Source organism: Sander lucioperca, chromosome 9 (assembly GCF_008315115.2).
Source record: "Sander lucioperca isolate FBNREF2018 chromosome 9, SLUC_FBN_1.2, whole genome shotgun sequence".
NCBI classification, from domain to species: Eukaryota; Metazoa; Chordata; class Actinopteri; order Perciformes; family Percidae; genus Sander; species Sander lucioperca.
The window spans coordinates 15,061,554-15,086,768 of NC_050181.1; the positions used below are offsets into that span (position 1 = coordinate 15,061,554).

Here is a 25,215-nt window from a genome sequence, read left to right on the forward strand (position 1 = left end):
TAGGGCTGCAACTAACGATTATTTTCATATAGGGTCGATTAATCTGTCGATTATTTTCTCGATTAATCGCTTAGTTGTTTGCTCTATAAAAATGTCAATACATGGTGAAAAATGTAGATCAGTGTTTCCCAAAGCCTAAGAGGATGTCCTCAATGTCTTGTTTTGTACACAACTCAAAGATATTCAGTTTACAGTCAAAAAAATGACTCAAACGATTAATCGATTATCAAAATAGTTGGCGATTAATTTAATAGTTGACACTAATCGATTAATCGTTGCACCTCTAGTCTATATCCTTGACGTTCCACTTCGGGGATTGCTCCGTTGCCGCCAGAAAATCCGCCGGATTTCACTCATTTAGGCCGGACATCCGTTGCCTTGGGCTTCCTTTGTGTTGGCATTCTAAACTGCGGTGGATTTCTGAGGACTATGGTTAACTGCTCCTCAGATCTCTGCAGGGTAAATCCAGACAGCTAGCTAGACGATCTGTCCAATCTGAGTTTTCTGTTGCACGACTAAAACAACCTTTGAACGCACACGTTCCACCAAAACAAGTTCCTTCCGAGCCTATTTTGCAGCGGCACCGCGGCTTTTCTCGGGTGCTTAGCACCGCCCAAGACGATTGTGATTGGTTTAAAGAAATGCCAATAAACCAGAGCACGAAAACTGTCATTTTCTTTTTCAGAAAGACATGAGTACTGTACTGGCCAGTCATCAGAGAGTCGTTTTGTGTTGCCTCCCCTGTAGAACTGATTTAATACAAAGGACAGTTCATCATCGAGCAATGGTTGCATGGAATTCATTACAGTTTTGGGATTTTTAGAAAGTAATAAAATATGTTTTCATAAAAAGTTACAATTGTATTTATTTACACACAAAAATGGTGTAAAATAACTATAGATTTTGAAGATTTGAAATGGTCTTTTCAAAATGGAAATTTTCTTTTCTTGTGAACTAGAAGAATAATTTTCAGGTACTTTCTTTCTGTTATGAACTACTGAAGAATGGGCTGTATGTAAGTTCATGTTTTGTTGTACTTTTGATGTATGTTTTTATGTTCTTGCTGTTCTTTTGATGTATTGTGAGCATGATTGTTATGGATGTATGTAATCCAGTTTATTAATAATAGAGACCCCAGGATTAGTAGCATCTGTTTAAGACAGACAGAAGCTAATGGGGATCTCAATAAACAAACTAAACAACTTCTACAATGGGTGCATTCGTACTATAAATAGGAAAAATATATACAGTGTAAAACATGTAGTTCACTTTCCATTACAATACTTTGGAAACAAGCAATTTAAAACTGTCCAGCTAGTGATGGAAGAGATATTGTTTTAATTGGCAGATAAGAGAGGAGAAAGACTAGGAATGTGTTCACAAAGGAGCTCCTAGGGACGTCAGAGCGTATCGGCTGCAATGACACAATGCATGGCTCAAAATATGTACTAAACTTCTCTATTCAAACACACTGAAAGGTAACACCACTGCCGGGTCCCCACAGACTGTTAATAAGGTCTGAGGAGGTCACTGAATGGTGAAGATTACACACAGTGACAGAACAAAACTCATAGTATTTTGGAGGAGAGGGTATAGGCGATGATTTGACAGGTGGGGAGAAGAAGAGATGTTTGATAAGAGATGAAAGAACTAGGCGACTATATCCACCCTGCTCGAGACGCCAGTCCAGGAAGGTACAGGTAGCCTAATAACAGGGTTATGATATGTTCTTGAGTATGTCAAACGGCTCTTCAGAACAGAAGGCCATTCAAACCCAACATATGGTCCACATCACCAATTACCAAGGTGTGCGTCGACAGGGACAAGATGAAGAGAGTGGTAGCCACAGAGGGAGTTTAAATATGGACAGATGAGGAGAGGGGGGACTTTTAGCCAATTTAGAGTATTGACCTCAGGTCAGACGGACCTATTTCACACAAAAATAATGGCTCAACGTTTCTCCCCAGCCTCCTTGTCTGAAACAGAGGAAGTGTGGCCAACTAAATTATTCCATTTTGAAAAATAAAATCATTATCTACATATGCTATTGCCTTGGGAGGAACTACCTATTGGCATACAAAAAGCAAGAATCTTATGGAGTAAAATTACTTTTTAAATTAAGAACATGCCCCCTGTTTGTGACTTTAGGTTCCATGCATATCAAGCATTTTCTATGTCCCATTTGATCTGTCTTACAAGGAAATAAACCAGGTTTTACATCGCTGACACAGACACACTAAGGTAAAAGTAAACAATATCTTCAACAGCAAACACTGAAAGGATTTCTGACTATTCGAATGAACTAGGAAAATGGTCCTTGCCTAGGCCCCCAATTAGTTTTCTCTCTCCACACCAGACACAGCAGACACAGGGAAGCTTACCGGCTGGTAGCAAGCTGCTATAGACAGACACAGGGTAATGTTAGCTTATCAGTAGCCGGCAGCTTGACTATTCCAGACATTATGGCCACTGCCGGAGTCAGAAGTTACGGAGAAACAACTAAAAAATCGTCCTGCTTCACCGTCACCGGTGTGGTTACATTTTGTCTTCCCCGTGAGAAAATTATGTAAACAAACAGTGAAGGTAAAGCATTAGGGCTCCGACGGGACTCCATGGTGCCTTCAGGTACACATCGTTTAACTAATGGTGCATTCGATTGCCGCACTAAGAAAAAACTCGGAGAAACTCAAACTGTACAAAGTAATCTGTTATCTGGTGGCTCTTATTGTGGCATTGCTGTCCCTGTTGAAAAAAAAGTTTAATTCGAAAATTGAATCTAATTGTGACCTTAAAATCTGTCAAGATCAAATCATGGATTTGGAAAACCGTGACACCCCTAGTATGTTGTTGGGTAGAGTACATGTGATAAAGTGTTGCCTGTAGCGGAGGACGGTAAAAAGCAGGAACAAGAAGGTTTGAAGATGAGGATGCAGTAGTAAGTAGGGTTGGGTGGTAATACGGTATACCGCAGGGTCTTAAAAATAGCAACAGTATCAGTTTCAATACCGTCATTAAAAAAAATGCAATGCACTTATATAGGAGACAAGGATTAAATATTAAATATAATTTATGTAATTATGTGTGGTTGTCATCACGTGACAGTGTGGAGGAGAAAGTAGTTTTTTTGTAAGTTGTTATGTTATTATTGTTTTAGTATTAGTGTTTGGTATTCAGTTTCTGAACGGTGCACAAACCAACAGTTTGGTGACGCCGTCTGAGCCTTACGTCATCATTTTTAATTAGTCACGGTAATACCGTATACCGCGGTAAAATAGGGAGGAGGTTTGACTGTATCAAAATTTGGATACCGCCCAACCCTAGTAGTAAGTATATAACAGTGATAAATAGGACGAAGCTAAATAAGATAAAAAATATAAAAAAAATTAAACCTGCTTATGAGGTTCAGAAAAATATAGAAGTGCTAATATGGATTCTTACAATATCCTCCAACTTCTCCAGCGTTTCTTACTACAAACATGGGACAACAGTGTGTTGGAGTGGAAAGGCCCAGGCCTCCATTCTGCTTTAGTCCCAGGAAGACCCAGATTAACTCTAATTAATGCGCATACAACCGTCTCGCACACAATTCCCATCTACCCCAGGTCACTAGTAGGCTCGGGGCCAAGCATGCATGCACCAATGAATCCAATGGCTCGGGTCACAGTCTGCTCTCATTTCCAAAAGAGACAATCAAATTCTGGGGATTCTCGTCCAGAGTTCTCCGTCCCAATACAGAACTCCCTTCAAAACGTGAAGTGTAACAAACTAAGCACTGAAAATACCACTATTCCAGGGAAGGGGCTAAAAACTCAAGTCCTTGGTTTCCCAATAAAAAGGGTTAGGGTGAAAGGAACTACTCCCCAAATTCCTACCTTTCCACAATTCTGAAAATGTTCCCTTTGAGCCTGTGAAGACACAAACAATCTGTTGATTCAGTGGCAGAACCCTTTCCCCCTAAGCCGCTATTTGCTTTAGCGGCGATGACACAAGGGGAGGAATGTGAGCAATGCCTGTGTATCGTAGACTCATTTCCTCACAGTGAGAGCCATCTCCAGACAGACAAGACAGCAGTGTGAAGTCAGGTTTATTCCTGCGCCTCTGGCTCCAGGTCAGCCAGTGTCCTGCAGACATGTTATACACTGGTGTTTCTATGTCAAGGGTTACGCTGTCAATTCAGAGACATACACTCACATATACAGACTGTTTCCTAACCATTTTATTCATAACCTGTAGCAAACAAGTAATGGCATAAAGCATTCATACATGGAAACACTTTCAATCAGCCATGAAACTACATTTTCCAATCACCTCATAAGACTCAACATGGATGAAAGCTCATCACGCATCACTTGTTTGTTTTGTCTGAATTATAAGCAGCAGCCAATCATGGGCTATCAAGACAATGAATTCATGTGAAGACACCAACTATTTTTGAGCATGCCCTAATCCATGCTCTTTTATCATTTTTAAAAAGAGTATTTCATGTTGTACTTCGAAGAAATGACTAACTGCCTATAGGATTCCAAAGGGCTTACTGTCTCATTCGGCACAAATGGAAGTCTCTCCCAATTGTAAGGGATCAAAGTAGCCTCATAACTGCGCCGCTTTCAAGTAGAAAATGAAAAGCGTGAAAAGCCAGAGCACGCTCGCTCTGCGATGGGATCAACTCAAACTCAAGCAGCCTTGAGAAAACGTTGCTTGTTCAATAGGGGATCAATGCCAAGAATTACTGTGGCGCTTTGCCATGTGTGCTCATTCTCCCTTTCTCTCTGGCCCTCCCTGATATTTTCCACTGCTGGGTCAATGGCATGCCATTAATTTGCATGCTAGCGAAATGCTGGGTGTTTAAAGTGCTCATATTATGCTTTTTGGCTTTTCCCCTTACCTTTATTGTTATATATCTTTTTTTGTGCATGTTATAGGTTTACAAAAGGGAAAAAGCCCAAAGTCCACCCCAAAGGGACTTACCATCTCCAACAGAAAACACTGTTCACAAACTGCTCCAAACAGCTCTATTGTAGTCCAGCCTTTACTTCAGAGACAAACATGCGTCACTTTGTAAACACACGTTATAATGCGATCGCATAATTCAATGCATAATCAGCCAAAGCCCGCATATTTATGCTGGGGCCACATTTTTTCAAATACGCTGCACTTTCGCCGCATAAGTTGCCGATTTCCGCGCAAAATATGCGGGGCTTGCATGATTTCATAATCCCCGCATTTTCGTTGCAAATACACACATATATCTTAGCAGAAATTTGAAAAATGTTGCGTTTACTTCACACAAGTGCAGCCATTTTCCCCTGTCGCCATGGGAACGTTATGAAGTGACGTTATGAAGTGATGACGTTATGAAGTGATGACGTTATGAAGTGACGTTATGAAGTGACGTTATGAAGTGACGTTATGAAGTGACGTTATGAAGTGACGTTATGAAGTGACGTTATGAAGTGACGTAATTACGCGACGTGAACATCATCGAAAAGCTGCAAACCCCGCGATGAAGCCATGATGAAACCGCAGTTTTTGCAAGTTCCCGCAATTTCATCGCATAACATTGCATAAATATCCTGCATATTCCATCACATTTTTTAGGAAAATGTGCCGCATAATCTAGGATTTTTGCCCGCAACAATCACAAAAAACTCCTGCAGTACAACAAAAATATGGTGTTTTTTGAAAATTAAACCATGTAAACCTATTCTGATACAACCTCTTAATACAATTATGAACCTGAAAATGAGCATAATATGAGCACTTTAAACAGCCTTGAAGAATGCCCGTTTTCTCAAGTGCTCCAAAAGTCAATGAAGAAATGGAATAGACTTTGCAAGCAGATTAGCAATCTTTGTACTTCATGGACACCGGCCAAGAAGCGTCAACCCGCTTCTTCTCTCCACTTGTGTCTTTTTTCAGCTGTTCGATTAAATGCCAGATATGTCAATTGCTTCTGAAAGTCACACAGGGGCTCGTATGGGACCAGTTGGTTTATAAAGAAAAGGCCAAAAAAAAGAAGATGAGGAAAAAGAAACCTGTATCAGATGACATAGGGATATCAACATCGGAGATCTCCAGTGATGAAAGCAGTGGCGTATGAGAGAGAGAGAGAGAGAGAGAGAGAGAGAGAGAGAGAGAGAGAGAGAGAGAGAGAGAGAGAGAGAGTTGTGAAAGGCAACAGCAAGAGTGAAACAGGCTATGGTAATGTGGACTAAACAAATTAAATGATCCCAGGATGAGGTAGTTGGGGTTAAAAGGGATGAATCAACTTTAAAATCAAGTCAGCCCTTGGTTTTAATCCCATTACAAACTGTTAAAACGCCTGACTGAGCCTACCTTTAAAGCCTTTTGAAATACTTTGACCTAAGTGTTAGGGGTAAAAACCAAAGATGAATAGCCACATGCGTAGGCAAGTGCACATCCACCCACATACACACCTGGCACCGCATTGTTCAATGGGTTTATCTTTCACTCCGGTGCAACTAATAAAAAAAATGACTGGAGAAAGAGAGGAGCAAGTTGGTAGAAGCAGCGTTTCAGAGATCACAAAAGAGCCGGCTCTTTTGGAAATTGGGCAGTAGGTCGAACAAGGACGTTGGCTCGAGGGCTCAGCCACGAGGAAATGTTCCCTCTGATGTTATCAATACGTGACTTATTAACATGAGAACTATTTGCAAAGTTAACTCCAAAGCTCCTCATCTAAAAACATTTTCAGACAGCAGCATTTTCTCAAAGATCACATAGATTCGGTCAGTGGTGGAATGTAACCAAGTACATTTACTCAAGTACTGTACTGAAGCACAAATTTGAAGTACTTGTCCTTTACTTGGGTCTTTTTTCTTTTCATGCCACGTTCTATTTCTACTCCGCTACATTTCAGAGAGAAATATTGTACTTTTTACTCCGCTACATTAATCTGACAGCTTTAGTTACTAGTTCTCTTACAAATTACGTTTTTTGCACACAAAAACATGTAGATTAAATTACCCAACAATATAACGGCCAACAAGTCCAGCTGATATGATTAGCCCATTAAACAGAGAACTGTTTGGATCGTTTCCAGTTCTTAAAATGTGAGGATTTTTCTGCATTGAGTACTTCTACTTTACATTTCTTCAAGTAAATGTTCCTAATGACACATACCACGTACATACTTCTACTTAAGTAACATTTTCAATGCAGGACTTTCACTTGTAACAGAGCATTTTTACAGTGTGGTATTAATACTTGTACTTAAGTAAAAGATCAGAATACTTTCAATACACTCCACCACTGGATTCTGTAAAGTTGGAAAGGCAGTTCCCCGTCCCCCCCCCTGCCCAAACACCTGAGGAGAATCAGTCGTGGAGATTTGTCTTTTGTTTACATTTCTGTTTTGCCAGGGAAATGACAAATGGGCCTCAAAGCAGGCCGGAGCGCACAAGACGTCAGCCTTGCAGCTGTTCCTGTGTGCCTTAGTCCCGTCACTGTTTGTGTTCCCAGGAGAGGCGGACAAAGCGCTTCCAGGTCGCCCACTAACCTGCCGTCTTATTACCAAAGTCCAAAGGTTACTTAGGGAAGAGGAGGATGGGGAAGAGGAGGGGAAGCGGGGGGGATTAGGAGGAAAAAGAGGAGTGGGAAAGGTGAGCATGAGTTAAGACTGAGAACAATCCTATCTCACCCGTAGGGTTGGATGATTCATCGAAAAGCAAGAACGTCAGAAATTCAGAACCCCTTAACCTAGTGGTTCCCAACCTTTTTTCCTTGGCGCCCCCCCTACTTATGTCTAAGAAAAGCTGAGCCCGCCCCCCCCCCCGAAACCGAAGTTGAGGTAACTCTCGAGATACAGCCTTACTTTCTTTTTTGATACAGAGCAGTTATCAGCACTTTTACGTTTCTCCGCCATGTTTTATTCATAAAATAGTGATGCCGTGGCGGCAGGAAAAACGAGAATGATAGCAGCTAGCAGCTGACCTGATGACAGCAAGGGTCCCAGGTTAAAGGTCCCGGAGGTTTGGCCTACTAAGTAGCCTGCCTACAATTTTAAGCGAGAACAAAAATATATAGTTTTTATACTGACTTTTGTATACATTATATATTCTAGTGTATTATCATAATTTGTTAAACATGTGCACATATTTTTTTTTTTTGTTTGAGGTTTTTTTACCTCAACCTCAAACCAGATAAAGACTTGCGCACCCCCTGTGATCTTTGCCGCCCCCCTAAGGGGTGCCCGGACCCCAGGTTGGGAACCACTGCCTTAACCGACGTAACTTTCCCCCATGTCGGTTGTTTCGTTTTTTTGAATCTTGTTAATACGTTCCCCACTGTGCGTGCTCATGTACTTTCCCCTTAAAGCGCAACTCTCGCCAAAATGCAACCTAGGTTTTTTTTGTGAATGTACCCGAGTCAAACTTTCGTTTAAAAGCATAATTAGGACATAAAACGGCACTTTTAAGATTTACCGTATTCTCGTTTTTCGGTCAAATGGCCTTTTGAATGCGAGTGCTAGGGGCACTACTATGATAGCATCAAAATCACTAGTTTTAAAACACTAAGAAGGCTCGACACGACATCAAACTTTGCTCCAAGTATCCCCAGGGGCTCTACACATGAACTCCAGCATTGAGAACATTGTTTGTGTACCCAGAGTTTACTAAAAAGAAAGGTTTTGAACAACTCACTGTAGCTGTTGGTTTTCCGGTCGCCATCCATCTCGCAAGTCAAAAATAGCTCCTAAAGCTTAGTTCCATATAAATGCACGGATAATTTATAGTTTTGTCGTTAGTGAAACACAATATTGACCTTGTAGTTGAAAAAGGAGCCTCATACAAGAATGACATTTCCTCCTATGGAGTCCGTTCATTCACATTCGGAGATCGGCTATATTTCACTGAGAAAATGGCGGATAGGGTAAACAACAACTGCTAATGTGAGTTGCTCAAAACCTTTCTTTTTAGTAAACTCTGTGTACACAAACAATGTTCTCAATGCTGGAGTTCATGCGTAGAGCCCCTGGTGATACTTGGAGCAAAGTTTGATGTTGTGTCGAGCCTTCTTAGTGTTTTAAAACTAGTGATTTTGATGCTATCATAGTAGTGCCCCTAGGACTCCCATTCAAAAGGCCATTTGACCCAAAAACGAGAATACGATGAATCTTAAAAGTGGCGTTTCTGTCCTAATTATGCTTTTAAACGAAGGTTTGACTCGGGTACATTCACAAAAAGACCTTAGGTTGCATTTTGGCGAGAGTTACTCTTTAAAAACATACTACCGTGCGTGTAGTCACGTGACTCCGACCAGTACAGTCTGCAGCAAGGAAGCAACAGGAGCCTCGAACCAAAGAAAAACGCAGTGACCGTTGTTAGGAAACATTTGGGTTTTAGTAAAGACAATACCAAAGTAGTAAGTTCAGCCAAGAAAAGGTGACTGTTAGGCGGTTTCCGATTACCGTGAGGTCACGGTCTTGACATTTGCAGTTACGTTTAGACGTCAAAAGAAAACTGTAGTAGAAGACAGTTCATTCTGGACACCAAAACGACTGGTTAAAGCTTCAGTGCGTAACTTTTTGATATTAATGAACGTCCGTTACGTCGAAAATCGAGCAAAGATAACTACCTCTTCTGAAGAGTCCATCATGTTTTTTGAATTCTCCGTGTCCTCCTTGGCTACTAGCAACTGCGTGGAGGAGGGGTGGGGGTGGTACGCGATCACGGAAGGCTTGCATCATGTGGACACGCCGACAGTTTTGTTGTCATTACTTTGAATTCCTCATGGGGGGGCGACATAAACTACACACTAGCTTTAAGATTAGAAAAAAAGATTATGGTTTGGGTTAAAACACCAGCCCCCTTACTACCAGGACACATACACACACACACACACACACACACACACACACACACCTCGTTGTTTCCTGGGTGAAAGTCTTGTGTTTTACATTTGACATGGCAATATTTAAAATGTATTTTGTATGCAATATATGCTGGTTATTTTCTGCTTTTGAAATGGCAATATTTAAAATCATTTATTGAGGAAACTTGCTTTTCACATTCAAACTAAAATGTGACTTCTTTCATAGGACGTTTTTTGATTTCAAGCAATGTGTGTTTTCAATTTCAGTTGTTGGAAATATTTAGGGCTGCAACTAACGATTATTTTCATAGTCGATTAATCTGTCGATTATTTTCTCGATTAATCGATTAGTTGTTTGATCTATAAAAATGTCAAAACATGGTGAAAAATGTGGATCAGTGTTTCCCAAAGCCTAAGATGACGTCCTCAAATGTCTTGTTTTGTCCAAAACTCAAAGATATTCAGTTTACTGTCACAGAGGAGAGAAGAAACTAGAAGATATTCACATTTAACAATCTGAAATCAGAGAAATCTTATTTTTTTTAATAAAAAAATGACTCAAACGATTCATCGATTATCAAAATAGTTGGCGATTAATTTAATAGTTGACAACTAATCAACTCATCGATTCATCGTTGCACCTCTAGAAATATTCAATAAATTACCATAAATAGTTCATCTGTGTGTGTTTCCTTCAATTACTTTTAAATCCCCAAAAAAAGATATGCACTCTTTGATTGAGAAAAGAATATCCCACCTTTAATAGCTGAGCATATTTACAGTACAAACCTTGTCAGTGAACTATGCGGGCCAAAAAACCCTAAAAAAAACTAACAACAACAAAATAATCGTGCATTAATTGTGATTTTAGGTCATATCATCTAGCCCTAATCTCACCCCTCACTTTCATTTCATTTTATCATCCATTATGGGACTACTTTTCCCAGGATTGACGCACTTGTGTTGCAAACTACTTGGACTTCCTGAGACACTTCTTGAGGCCAAAACAAGCATATAATAATCAGATTCAAATTCTCCAAATAAGGCCCCTTAAAAGGTTCCAATGTGGAGATTTTCTTCTATCACTCCTTCCCATTTCCAGGTTAAGCGTTTGGCATTTGGCACAGGCCGGGGTGAATGCCTATAGATGGCATTGCTCTTAGATCACAGCAAGCTCATTAGCTCTGGCCCGCTGTTGCGTTCACTCAAACCAGACCAAAGACGTGATCGGGTGGAAATTCAAAGTGGGTGGGAGGAGGAGGAGGAGGAGGAGGGGCGGTGCAAGGGAACAGATATGTTTCCTTGGATAAGGCAGAGCCTAATAATGACTTCCTGTATTTAGCCTGGAAAAGAAAATAGAGAGGCACCATGAACGGACACAAGTCCGTCCAACACAAGTACTATCCAAGAGTGCTGTAATGCCTTCGATGCAATGTGATCCATCTCTAAGATTGTATGTACTGTATAGCGGACATGAGTGTGATGGGGTTGGGTGTATGTCGGAGGTTTACAACATCTGGATCTTGTAGTACATGCCTCTGGAGATTCTGACAGTCTCTCGATTGAGCAACCGCCCACTCGGTCCATTCAACGCTGCTCCTTCCCTCTCTTGTTCGCTTCTTCCTCCATCCTCCATCCTTTACCCCTCTCCTTCAGCACCATGTGAAAACTCCCAATTACCAGAAACACGAGAACGGTTGGACATGGACATGGAATATGCAAAACACAGGAGCCCTTAACAAGGGCCGTGCTGAAAAGTGATTGAATGTGTCAGCAGGTCGTAAAAAAGGCCCCCTCAAGATCAATGTAATTATGAAAGCTTTACGTGGAGGACTTTCCGGACTGGGGAGTGACCGGCGACAGGAGGAGGAGGGGGGAATGCTGCCAGCATTATGGTCCACCAACAGAAACCCCTTTTCTTAACCCAACAAGTGGAGAACAAGCAAAGGACTTCCAGCTGCCTTCCATCAGCAGCTATAATAGACCAGGGGAAAGAAAGACGGGACGGAAGAAAAGAGGTTTGTAACACCTGCAGCAGGGTGCCAGCAAACATTCCTTGGTCCTCCGGCCCCTTGGTGATGCACTCAATAAATCCTCGTGATTAGCTACAGTAGCGGGCCTAAGTGGCACTTAAATCAAACCCCAAAGGGGAAATTGTTGTGACCTCCGAGCTTTGGAAATGTGATTTAGGCCCGAGTGATTATTACAAAAACAAAGCTAGTTCTGTTTCTCGAAGAAGAGAGCATGGAAGGAGGAAGAAGGGTGTGATGGAAGTGTATGTGAAGGAGAAGTGAGCGTAACAGCAGGTTTGCAATAATAAGCCGTTATTTGAAGAAATTCATGAGAATCGGGAGAAACAACTCCCTGTTATTAAGCTATTAAGGTAACTTCGACTAATAGTAAGTCCATTATGCTTCAGTACTCTGGGAATACTTCACACCAATACCAGACACAGATGTGCATATAGGAGCTAAGCCAATGTTTTCATATTGTGATTGTGAAAACTGTATAGTCTGTGGTGTCTGCTTTTGCTCCAAAATCTAAATGCGCACCGATGCATTTATCATTATTTTCAAAGCTTCTCCCACTGGACAGCGTCTCCAAAAAAGTGACAGCCAAGATGGGAGAGGGGGTGTAAGATGTAAATCAGACTCAAAGCAATGTCACTGAAATATCCACCGATCCACCGTAATTTTTAACCTTAACATTAACCTGAACCACAGCTAAATGAGAACGTGACTGACCTCTGAGACAAAAAAACAACAACAAAAAACTCCACAATTCACAATTAGGTCCACCAAATTAAGCAGCAGGCCTGACTGTAGCACAGAGTCTCCAGAGGTCTATAAACCTGCTGCGCTTACGGTAACAGAAGGGATGGCACAGCTCTGGTCCGCCCTGCCAGAGTATTGTAGACAGCTGATGTAGACCAGACCCAGCTGCACTCTTTGACTCGCAGGAGAGCAAACCGTATTTCTACATACAATCTGTCAGTAGGATTAAGGCCCTGACACAGCAAACCCGACGGCAGAAAAGGCAGTTGGACTGATCAGTCGGCTCCCCGAGGTCCAAAAAGTGCCATGGAACACACCGAAGCGACGCCGACTTGATCGTACGTTCTGCACGTGCGCGAGACGTAATACGTCTCCATAACAGCAGGTGGCGCTAATCTGTATTGTCGCCCAAAAAAATGAAAAACAGAAATGACGAACGTGTCGCGTGGGTCTGTCTGCTCCCGGTTTTCAAACCCGAACAATAATGGCGGCCGTTTGGAATACGATCTCGGATTTTACGAAAATAGTTCACGGACTGTTTCTGAAAACATTTTAAGCGAGAAATAGGCCATTCAGTTGCTGAATATGTCCGTTTTTTTGATCGACAATGGTCAGTTTGAAAGATTTTCGTCAGATTTTGAGAGACGTTCGTCAGGCCCATCTCGCCTGTCATTTCCGGTAAATGTTGTAACATAAGCGCACTGGTTCGCTAGTCAAGAGCTAGCTAGCGCTCCACCAATCAGATTGGCCGTTGAGTCCGAATGCCCGCCTCCCGATTCAACATGTCAAATCGGCCAAAATGAAGGCAGACGGCTCCTCCGACGGACGACGGCATGGAACACACCGAACAGACTCGAGTCACTGACCTCGCCAGACTGTCCGACGGCCGATTATCGGGTTGGTGTGTCAGAGTCATTACGCTCCAACATCAGTAACATACCACTACTCTTCCTAGACTAGTAAGGGTCATTTACAATCATTTTTATTCTTATCCTTTTTTCCTGTGATAACATACCAGGTGATAGCTATGAGGCAGTAGATTTCACTGGACATTTCACTGTGTTTTCTCTACCTCAAACCACAAACAATAATAGCAGTTATAATGAGAATGCAAAGAGGCTCACACACCTTTCCTTAAAAAATTATCTATGGTAAAGTTAGTCAGTCAGACTAGTCTGGGCCAATTGGGCTACGCTATCAAGATTCATTTATTTGTCATAGTTCCTTGTGTACTTACATACATAAAGAAAATGAAAAGACTGTTCTCCACCAGCCACTTGCAGTGCAACAGGAAAAGACAACAATCATACAGACGTACGTAAGAATACATAGACTAAAATATTTAAAAACAGTCAGGGCCTTACGTGTTCCAATTACATACTCTATAGCAGTGTTTCTCAAATGGGGGTACACGTACCCCTAGGGGTACTCTGGAGGACTGCAGGGGGTACGTTAGATCTTTGGAAAATATTTATTTAAAATGTATCATTCATGCATATTTCCTAAAATAATGATGCCCTATGACAATGAATGCATTTAGAAATACATTCTAAATATTCAATATAAATTGAAAGAAAAAAAAAAAAAAAATGTAAAGTTACAATGTCATTGTGAATCAGGCACTGATGGCGGAGCACTGTATTGTGCCTCTTTATATAGCTAGGTATTTTGTTTCTACCGAAAATGTTTTGTGCTGGTCAGGGGGTACTGGAATAAAAAGATATTTCGATTGGGGGTACATTATTGAAGAACCACTGCTCTATAGCATATAAATCTAACCATGTTTTCGTGATAATACGAAGTCTACTAAGTTGTAGCATGCCTTAACCTTGTCAGCTGTGGACAAGTTGTTTAGAAACACGTAACGTGAAAGTGCCAGAGAGAAACAGCACGGCAGAATAGGTGGAGTGATGTGGAGTCATTGGAAAGAACACACAACACAGGGAACAGTGGGAAAAACCTGGACCCTTTATTTTAAACAGTCAAGTAAATAGAACAAAAAGTATGTGTTCACATACAAAATCTGCAAGGAGAGGAACACAAGGACAGCGACACAATCTTCCAGTCATTTACACACACACGCACACACAACGCGCACACACACACACATCTGTCGTCAAACACTACGCAGTGAAACGCCCTCGGGATGGCCGTGACAGCTGAGGACTTCCTGTTAGAGGGCTCATGTCTGCGCTGGCAGCCAGGGACCGTCAAGAGTAGAGTCCTACAGGCTGACGTCAGACTTGCCAAGAGTTGTGTGCATTCATCTGTACATGTATGGGCTCTCGTGCTTTCGGAGAGGGAGCTATCTGGCTTCACGCCCCGTGTCCTAATAGGCCTTGGTTTCTTAAGACGACAGGAAACAACTAATTGGTCTTTAGTTAGGAAACACACAAAGCCCCTTTTTATATGGAGAAAGAGAGATTATTTAACCCTTGTGTTGTCTTCGGGTCAAATTTGACCCGTTTTCAAAGTTTTTTTTTTTATAATCAGAAATATGGGTTTCTTACAACCAAATTGCCCAAAAATAACCTGGATGCATGCATGTACGTTGTATGGAATGTAAATAACAATCTTCGCAGGTACAATTAATGATTACTTTCATTGAATTTTGGGTGTTTTATTCAATTTTATAGCATTTAAAAAAAAAAAAAATAATGAAATGGTTTTTCCAGACTAAAGTTTGACATAAACCAGTCTGACTCACTCAACATCCTCTGATCTTAACTTTTAGTCAAAACAATGCATCATTTCTGCTTTTTTAACTAAAGAATTGGGTATAAATGTCATTTAAATTAGGTTTAATGACCATGACTTTAAAAAAAAGAGTTGAGAAAAGTGACAAAAACATGTGCGTTTAGTGTCAAAAACATTGGAAAAAGTGCCAAAAAAAAAGTTCATTTTCAATTTAGACATTCATGGTGGACGGTAAGACACTTTTAAAGTCTAATCTTTAATCCAATTGATACAACAAAACATTAAGTCCAACCTAAAGCTATACCCATTTAACTAAAGCTATTTGATGAAACACAATTACAGTAATGTATTCCTTTTTGCTGTAGCGCAGTAATATAACGCATTACTAATTCAATTTCAGTAATATTATACCCATTACAATCTCAGTAACGCGAGTTACAACGCATTTTTACTCAACATTTAGTGGTGTTTGGTTTTTTTAAGAATTCACCATCACCGTGAAAGATTTCTTCACAGGGAAAAAAAAGTCTGAGTGTTATTTCCTGTTGCTGTATTCGGTGGTTAAGATGACTGCAGAGACAGAAACATTTGCGAGATGGATGTTGTTTGCAGGAGTTATTTACGCTGCGTTGAAGCGAGCTGTCCTGTCACTGTTCCCCGTGGTCAGAGCCAGAACCAGAGACGGTACGGACAACATCTGTGTCCCTACAGGTGACGGTACGTCCACGCGGACGGCAGTGTGTCCGAGCTGCTGACAGATATTAACATGTCGGGAATTAACCTTTAGGCTTGCTACACGTAAATACCATTGCATTTTATCAGTAACTATGCCGTACTTCAATACAACTGTAAGGTACTTCTGATTGAGTATTTTCATTTTCTCCTATTTGCCTATTGTACGTTTTACTTCTATTTTTACAGATTTTAGCTACTTTGCATATTCATATTAATTATACAAAATAGTATGAATAATATATGATGTACTGAAGTGGATAAAGAGGAGATAAGCTATCTGCCAAGTCAAACTTCCGCTGTTAATTTTGGTTAAAGTAACTCAAAAGTAATGCAAAAGTAGTGTAACGCATTACAATTCAGAGACAGTAATCTTGTAATATAACTAATTACTCTCAAATGACAGTAACTAGTAATCTATAATGTATTCCATTTTGGAAATAACTTGCCTTGTAACACTGCTGGTAGGTCTCTGGGAATAGGGAAACTTTATCATACAGGAAAGTAAAAATTCTGTTTCCAGTAAAAGCAGTTTGTTTGGGGGGGCGCCCGGATAGCTCAGTTGGTAGAGCGGGCGCCCATATATAGAGGTTTACTCCTCGATGCAGCGGGCTCGGGTTCGACTCCGAACTGCGGCCCTTTGCTCCATGTCATTCCCCCCTCTCTCTCCCCTTTCATGTCTTCAACTGTCCTGTCAATAAAGGCCTAAAATGCCCAAACAATTATCTTTAAAAAAAAAAAAGCAGTTTGTTTGGATAAAGTGATCTCTGGGAAATGAAGTGCAAACATGTTGCAATGTGTGAAAAAAAAATTTTTTGAAATAAAATCTGAGTTAATACCATACATCATCTGTGTCTACCATGACTTTAACCCAAACACTAGCCACATATCTAGTAAAGATTAATAGCACTCGTCTCTCTGTGGTCTGTCTTTCTTCTTGTCGAGACAGGTCTCAAACAAAAACACCTAAATAAACATAAACCCTTTTTCATTTCTGGCAAAGTGAAACAGCTAAGTACGTGTTGTCGTTGTTTTTTTTCCTTTGAATTTGGCACAATACCTGCTGGAGCTAAGACAGGAGATTCTGATGCAGAGATAAACAGGACTTTATCATTTATTTTGCGACGCCATGTTGCACGTGTTGGACTGAGGAAGCACATGAGCAGCTGACACAGGCAACTGAAGATAACTGGAATGAAACTACGGCTAGGACATTTGACACTGATGGACAACTAGATAGGATATGATATGATGAGTCAATGAATTGATTATGTGAATGACAGAAAATTAATCAGAACCTATTTTGATAATCTATTCATCACTTAAAAGTGCTCATATTATGCTTTTTCCCTTTCCTTTATTGTGTTATATATCTTTTTTGTGCATGTTATAGGTTTACAAAGTGAAAAAGCCCAAAGTCCACCCCAAAGGGACTTACCATCTCCAACAGAAAACACTGTTCACAAACTGCTCCAAACAGCTCTATTGTAGTCCAGCCTTTACTTCAGAGACAAACGTGGTCACTTTGTAACACACGTTATAATGCTCGCCTAGCTGCTAGCGTGGCACGCCCTCATACTCTGCTTCTGACTGGCTAGTAGTCCTTACCTAGCTACTGCGCATGTGCGACTCCCAACAAAGATGGAACAGAAGTGAGATGCCTCACTCTGTAGCTAAAACAGAGAGCTCAACACACAGGGTGAAAAGAGGAGCTGCAGCAATGTGCAGTACAACAAATATATGGTGCTTTTTGAAAATTAAACCATGTAAACCTATTCTGATATAACTTCTTAATACAATTATGAACCTGAAAATGAGCATAATATGAGCACTTTAAACAGCCTTGAAGAATGCCCGTTTTCTCAAGTGCTCCAAAAGTCAATGAAGAAATGGAATAGACTTTGCAAGCAGATTAGCAATCTTTGTACTTCATGGACACCGGCCAAGAAGCGTCAACCTGCTTTTTCTCTCCACTTGTGTCTTTTTTCAGCTGGTCGATTTAATGCCAGATATGTCAATTGCTTCTGAAAGTCACACTAGGGCTCGTATGGGACCAGTTGGTTTATAAAGAAAAGGCCAAAAAAAAAGAAGAAGAGGAAAAAGAAACCTGTATCAGATGACATAGGGATATCATCGGAGATCTCCAGTGATGAAAGCAGTGGCGTATGAGATTTAAAAAAGGCAGGCCAATTACTTCTTGTCCTATGGTCCTGTGATAAGGTCCAGAAATTCTGGACCGGTCTACATGATAACCTACGTCGGATTGCAGGGAGCCAGGTTCCATTCAGCCCAAGATTATCTGTCCTGGGAGATGGGTTAATCCAAGGTGGGATGGATAAGCACATAAGAAGCTGGGTCCAGACTAGTTTGATGATAGCCAGGCTACGGATAGGCCGATTAACGGGCCGTTTTTTTTTTTGGGCAGTTTTCAGATTAACTGTATCAGCGTTTTATTTGCCTGATAACTGATAAAGTGAATTAATTAAAAAGTGCGCTAGGGGCGCATGGGTAGATCACATGGTGTAGCCCGCCCATATATAGAGGTTGCGGGTTCGACTCCGCCCTGCGGCCCTTTGCTGCATGTCGTTCCCCCCTCTCTCACTCCTTTCACGTCTTCAGCTGTCCTATACAAATAAAGGCCTAAAAAAGGGCCCAAAAATGTTACTTTGGCTCTGTGTCGGACTATCTTTTACTGGGTGTTATGTTGAAAGTTTCTAATTTATTAAATAATTGCTTAAAGCAGCTAAACAAAGTTTTGTGTTGGAGTTTGTAACATTCCAAAACCTTAATTTTGACTTCAAGATTTTCATTTTCACTGTATATGCATATCGGTTCCAAATATCGGTTTTATTAACTACTAATAATCGGTATCAGCCTTGAAAAAAAAAACAAGTATCGGTCGGTCCCTAAACCAGACAGATTATTTTAAGAGGATGGAGGAATGAAGGGCTGCTGTCAATCCAGGAGTGGGCGTGTGAGATGGCTATGGTGGGGGCGTTTGAACAAAATGTCATACAAACGGTTCGCCAGATTGGATGTCTATACTAGGAAAATGGGGAAAGTACCTGAGCTGGAGAAGCTTTGTGCTGGGGAGAGACGTGTATGATGGACTTATGGTGTTGTCATTTATACATATATGTTTATGTTTAAGAGTTCAGGCCCGTGTTAAAAGCAGCTCGGCACATCGTCCCTTTACCCAACACAGTCGTGCAGTGGCGTCCACAGAGACCATATCGTGGGGATTGAGGAGTTGCCAACACCCCAGCGAGTGCCATTAGTAAACATACCCGAGCACAGAAGCCAGGCGGGCTGCTTTGCCAGAACCCGCAGCCCCCCGCAGCCCCCCGCAGCCCCGAGCCTGAGACTGCCCAGGGTCACAATCAGCCACTCGGAGCCCTGCGCTGTTCCTGGAGCTGTTGCTCCACCAGGGATCCAAAACAAAATGAGCAGTAGTGAAACGCCGTACTAAAAACAGAGAGCTTTGAAGTACTGCTGCTCCTATTCAATCTACTCCATGCCCCCCCGCCCCAAAAGAAGCTGCCAAAAGAAAATGCAAGCCAAATGTTTGCTGTAGTTCAGTCATGTTGACGAGTGTGCGTTTTATGTGTGTACACCCATGCTTGTGTGTGTGTATGCATATATGTGCCATATGGGATTGTTTGGATGCAGGTGTGTCCATTATCAAACTGGCACGCAGCGTGGGGGGAACATGGTTTTTGTCCATTTTAATCCACATGGAAGAAGGGAAAGTTGCTGGCTGAGAAAGAAAAATATCTGGTTCTTCACGAGTAGGCAAAAAAAAAAAAAATAATAATAAAAATAAAAACATAAAACAAAAACAGACATGAAACTCTATGTTAACAAAAACAAACACGGTTAATTCACTAAACCACTACTGAAATTCTGCAAAAACAATGGCTGTCGATATTTTGGAGGAAAGGAAGAAGGAAAAGGCTCAGGACAGGGCAAGATAAGACGAAGATAAGAAGGTGAACAAGAAAGGAAGTAGAAAGGCAGAAAATGATAGAGGACACTGAGAAAAAGGAGGGACAAGAAAGCACGTGGCAGAGAGGAATGAAGAGACAAAGAGAGGGAGGGAGGCATGGTAAATCGCAGCTCTACGGTTAGCCTTTTAGTACAATTTATGGATGGACTCAAAAGGTCTTCATCAAGTAAGACAAAAGAAATGGAGTAGGCTGACCCTCTGCCACAGCCCTCCTCTATTTATTTCTCCATTACTCCATCTGTACCTATCCATCCGCCTCTGTATTGTGACCCAAACAACAGGCCGGCTGGGGTCAGTGGTTTGGGCCCGAGGCCAAGATTGCTCTCATTCTCCCTCCCTTCCCTCGCCGCTCCCTGGGAGCACCCTTACAAACCCTCTCTGGTTTGTGTCAGTCTAATGAACAGTCTCTAACTGTTCTACGGCAAGAAAGCAGATGGAACCCTGGGACGATTTACAGCACAGAGAAAATGAAGGAGGGAAGAGGGGCAGTTATGTTAAAAAAAAAAAAAAAAAAAAAAGGGAGTACGAAATGCACTCTCAAAACGTTCCTCTGGCCGGCCCAAAATATGCCTTGCACTTGCACATTTTTCCAATTTATCTCTTATTGAATTAAGGTTTCAGACTGCTGGACGCCTTACAGGAGAATATGGCAGAGGAAGAAGAGAAAGACAGAGGACGTGTCAGAGGAAGGACTAAATCTCTGAGATTTCTCCTGAGGCGGCTTTGCTGTGAAGATGATGGGTCATATATAAAAAAGGTGATGATGATGATGATGACGTTGGGACTAAAGACCACTCCGAAGATGCAATCGCGCTGAGACTTCATTTAATCTCCATGCTTCATGCTACACTGACCACCTAACAAAGCTGAACTCCAGTAAATGTCAACTTAATAAACTTAATACTAACTTTAACTCAATACTTGAACAATGGCTGTAACATGTAATATTGACTGTTGATTTATGTCTATCCTACTGTCTACTTTATTCCCTTAGAATGCTCATATTTAATGCTGTCTTTTTTTAAGTTTAACCTTGCACTGCTATATATTTTTTATATTACTATGTCTACATTCCTTGCACTATTGGACTTATTTGCACTACCACCATGACACACACTCTCATCATTACCATAGAGCACCTTACCTGCCCTGTCACTGCAAGCGTCTCATCCCTAGTATCTTTTCTTTTATTGTCCATATTATTCATGTGTTATTTTATCATCCTGTTTATGTATGTTGTGTGTGATTCCCCTTGGGGATCAATAAAGTATGTATGTATGTATATGTATGTATGTATGTATGTATGTATGTATCTATCTATGTATCTATCTATCTATCTATCTATGAAGTATTTCACTCACACTCCTTACTAGTGTAATAATTACCCCCATGTTTACATGGGGTAATTATTACACTAGTTAAAATGTATAGTGTATATATATATATATTAGGGCTGTCAATCGATTAAAAAAATTAATCTAATTAATTACAGACTCTGTGATTAATTAATCGAAATTAATCGCATACATAATTAACGGTGCCTGAACCGATACTTTTTAAGAAAGTAAAAAAAGAAAACAAAACAAAGGGTACTAAACAACAGTTGGTGACATTAAAGAACGGCTTGTTTATTGCTAAGGCCATATGGTCAAAATTAAATGATTTAATAATAATGTATAACAATAACAATAACTTATTTCACTAGTAAATTGCTGTTGAACAACAAAAACAACCACCAAGGACATTTACAATAATTTCAAATGCACCACGAAGATGTAGTTTACCAGTTTCATTGAACGCACCGTCTGCGTTGTTTTTTCCGACGGCAGCTCGGCAGCTGCAGATTGTTACATCCCGCTGTTGAGTCACAGTCCTCTACAGTAAAACACAGTCAAACTTTACACCGTTCAGCGTTAGCTGTCAGCATTGTAACCAGGGTTCAAAATTAGCACCGTTTACCAGCCAAATGCTGGTGAAAAATGCAATTGGCTGGTAGATTTGCTTCACTCACCAGCCAAAAAACCTGATGGTAATCTATTGAGTGGCTGGTAATATTTGAACACTCACTAGCCATTTGGCTGGTGGACGAAAAAGTTAATTTTGAAGCCTGATTGTAACCGTGTTTAATCCAGCTACTAGCTAGCGGTAGGCTAACGTTAGCTGCTGTCAGTGTCGAGTATAGTGTTAACTAGCTAGTGGTAGGCTAACGTTAGCTGCTGTCGAGTATAGTGTTAACTAACGGTGTTTGTGTTGCCTGTATCATCTGTTTTAGAGCATCAGAGAGAAGTGCAGACATATCAGTGGCACCAGATTTCGGTAGCCAGGGTTGGCAGGAAGAAGATTTTTACAAGTAAATGTTCCAGTTAATGATCCAGGCAGAACATTCTCGTCTCCCTCCTTCATTTTACAGTCCAATGGTGGCTAGAACGGCTCCGGGTCAAACGTCAATATGGAATGGATTAATCTGCGTTAATCTGCGTTATTTTTTTTAACGCGTTATTTTTTCTCAGATTAATCGAAATTAACGCGTTATTTTGACAGCCCTAATATATATATATATATGTTTAGTCATGATCTGCCTGTAATGTAGTAGCTGATGCACATATATAAATATTCAAGTGAATACTTCATAACTGTAATTAAGTGTTATTTCTTTTATTTTATGCTGCTTATATACATCTCATATATATATATATATATATATATATATATATATATATATATATATATATATATATATATATATATATATATATATACTAACAGTGAAAAGAACGCTAGTTTTATATAGTTTTTATTAATGCCTCTTCCCGAGTCCGATTTTCCCCGCAAAGTCACAGAATGATTTGCGGCAGGTAGACGGCGCTACAGTCACACGTTCTTATGGGTCACAGATTATGGCGTAACACCGGAAAAGCCAGTGTTAGCATATCCAGCCATGTAAAAGGTAGCAGGAGATTTCTTTATATAGGCCTAATTGTATTTTAATGTTATTTTTAGAAGTTATCTGCTGTAGTTATGGCTGATACTGGGGCAGGATCATCACAGAACAAAAGGAAATAAACGAAGAACAACTAAAAGCTAAAAGGGAAAGGGAAAGACGACAGGCGATAACGTGGGTCACACTCGGTCGGGCAACAGATCAACAGATGGAGACAATTACTGGATTGGAAATGATTCAATCCCCCACCCGAATTGGCTCTCAGGTATGTAATATGTCTATTTCATTCATAAAATAACTTTACAATGAGCGATGTGGTTGTATGTCATTAGCCGACATTAAATTACGTCCCCCTTCCATTTAGCGTAGACGTTTTATTCCTTTTATTCCTTACTTTTTGTGTTTTCCCTTGTCCCCCTGTACCTGTGTAAAGCGTCCGTGGGTTTCATGAAATGCGCTATATTAATCTAAGTTATTATTACGTTGGTTGCTACAACAATCTCTTAATGCTTTGGCTCGTGACAGTGACAGTGATACCCGGTTTAGCTCACGATACGTCCAAAGTAGGCTAAGTTACCGTATGCAACACTGGAAATGGAACAATGTATCTGTAACGTACTCTGTTATTGTAAATGAATGATTTTCTGTCTGAGCAAAAGATTCATCGCAACTACATGACCTCCCGGTAACGCTGACTCCTGACTCCTAGACCTTTACGACAGCAGGTGTGGTAAAAAACACTACCGCTTTTGTCCAAAGGGGGCGCTGAAATCAACGCAAACTGAAAGTGATATAGCCACTTCACCGCGATAATAACGAGAATTTTTTTCGACACGCAATTAACGCCCGCGTTCTGCAATTTCGCTCCGTAGTTTGGGAAATCGGAAAGCGATGCAGCAGTAACACGCGCTCGATGGTGTTTTAAGCCCCCAACGTTGACTTCAAGGCAGCGCTGTGAGAGTCTACTTCAAGGCACCTAACCCTAACCTTAACCCGAACCATTGCCTAATCCAAGACGACGTTGGGGGCATAAAACACAAAACACCGTAACACACAGTAGACAGTGTCGCCGACTTTCTCGCTAGATATGGCAAGTCAAGTTTCAAAGCCCTTCCAGATGGTTCTCTCGACAAGACTAAAGTTACTTACATGTACTGTTACCACCGGAGTAGTCGAGTCTCAAATACCCCTTGAGCATTTTTTAAAGTACATTTAGAACAGATAAAACCATACAATTAATTTGCGATTAATCGCGAGCTATGGACAATCATGCGATTAATCGCGATTGAATATTTTAAGTGATTGACAGCCCTAATATCAACCGATAAACTATGATGTGTCATTATAGTTTACCAGTAGTTTATTAGGATCCCCGTACAGCATTGTAGCAGCTATTTTTCCTGGGGTTCACATTATAGGTTAAAACTACTTGCAGTTCATGAGGTAGTTATAAATGTAATGGTAAAATTAACATTAAAATCTTACTTACATTTCGTTCGTGCATAGGGTTGGGTATCGTTAGGATTTTTACGATTCCGAACCGGTAATTTTAAAACAATTCCGATTCCTAAACCGATTTTTGAAAAACAAAAAAATTATATCAAAGGTGTAATATGTTTACTAGCGATCATGGGCAGTGAATGGTTAATATGCTTTTACATCCAATTTGGTGATCCCAAAGGAAAAATATGGCATTTTAAAAGTAGCCTACATTTACGGTAGCTAGCTAACAGGTAGACTACAAAGAAAGTGTGATATTTTTACGTCGGTTTCGGAGCGACAGAGGGAAAATATTAGAGCCCGACCGATAAAGGATTTTTAAGGCCGATATCAATACAAATATTTGGTGATTTAAAAATCCGATATATCGGCCGATATATATATATATATTTTTTTTTTTTTAAATCCAGAAACGCGTAACAAAACATAAGCAGATTTCCCTAACATTAGTTATTTGTAGTTATTTATGAGTCCTCACTAAAATAATATGATAATGCAGTTTAAAAATAAACTTGTTTGTTTTATTGTCACAACAGAACAGAGGAATATCAAAATATATTAAAGTTCTGATAAATAAAATGTATAAAAATACAAACTTAAGATATTAAACTTTTAGGGTTAAACATGAGTGTTGCCAACAGAGACATTGCAGAGTGCCCTCTGGTGGACAAACTATGCAACGCCAACACTCATAACATGGTTGAAGGGTTTCATCTGTTTTTATTTTATTT

General features: G+C 40.5%; 1 protein-coding gene and 1 long non-coding RNA gene across 3 annotated transcripts in view; one reads left to right on the forward strand and one right to left on the reverse strand.

Annotated features, from left to right (window-relative positions):
- Window positions 1-25,215, forward strand: part of LOC116047011 — a 204,357-nt gene that overhangs the window by 178,707 nt on the left and 435 nt on the right. The gene's annotated exons all lie outside the window — the stretch shown is intronic.
- The window catches only part of disp1 (dispatched homolog 1 (Drosophila)), a 142,639-nt gene that overhangs the window by 98,410 nt on the left and 19,014 nt on the right, over window positions 1-25,215 (reverse strand). The window lies entirely within an intron of this gene.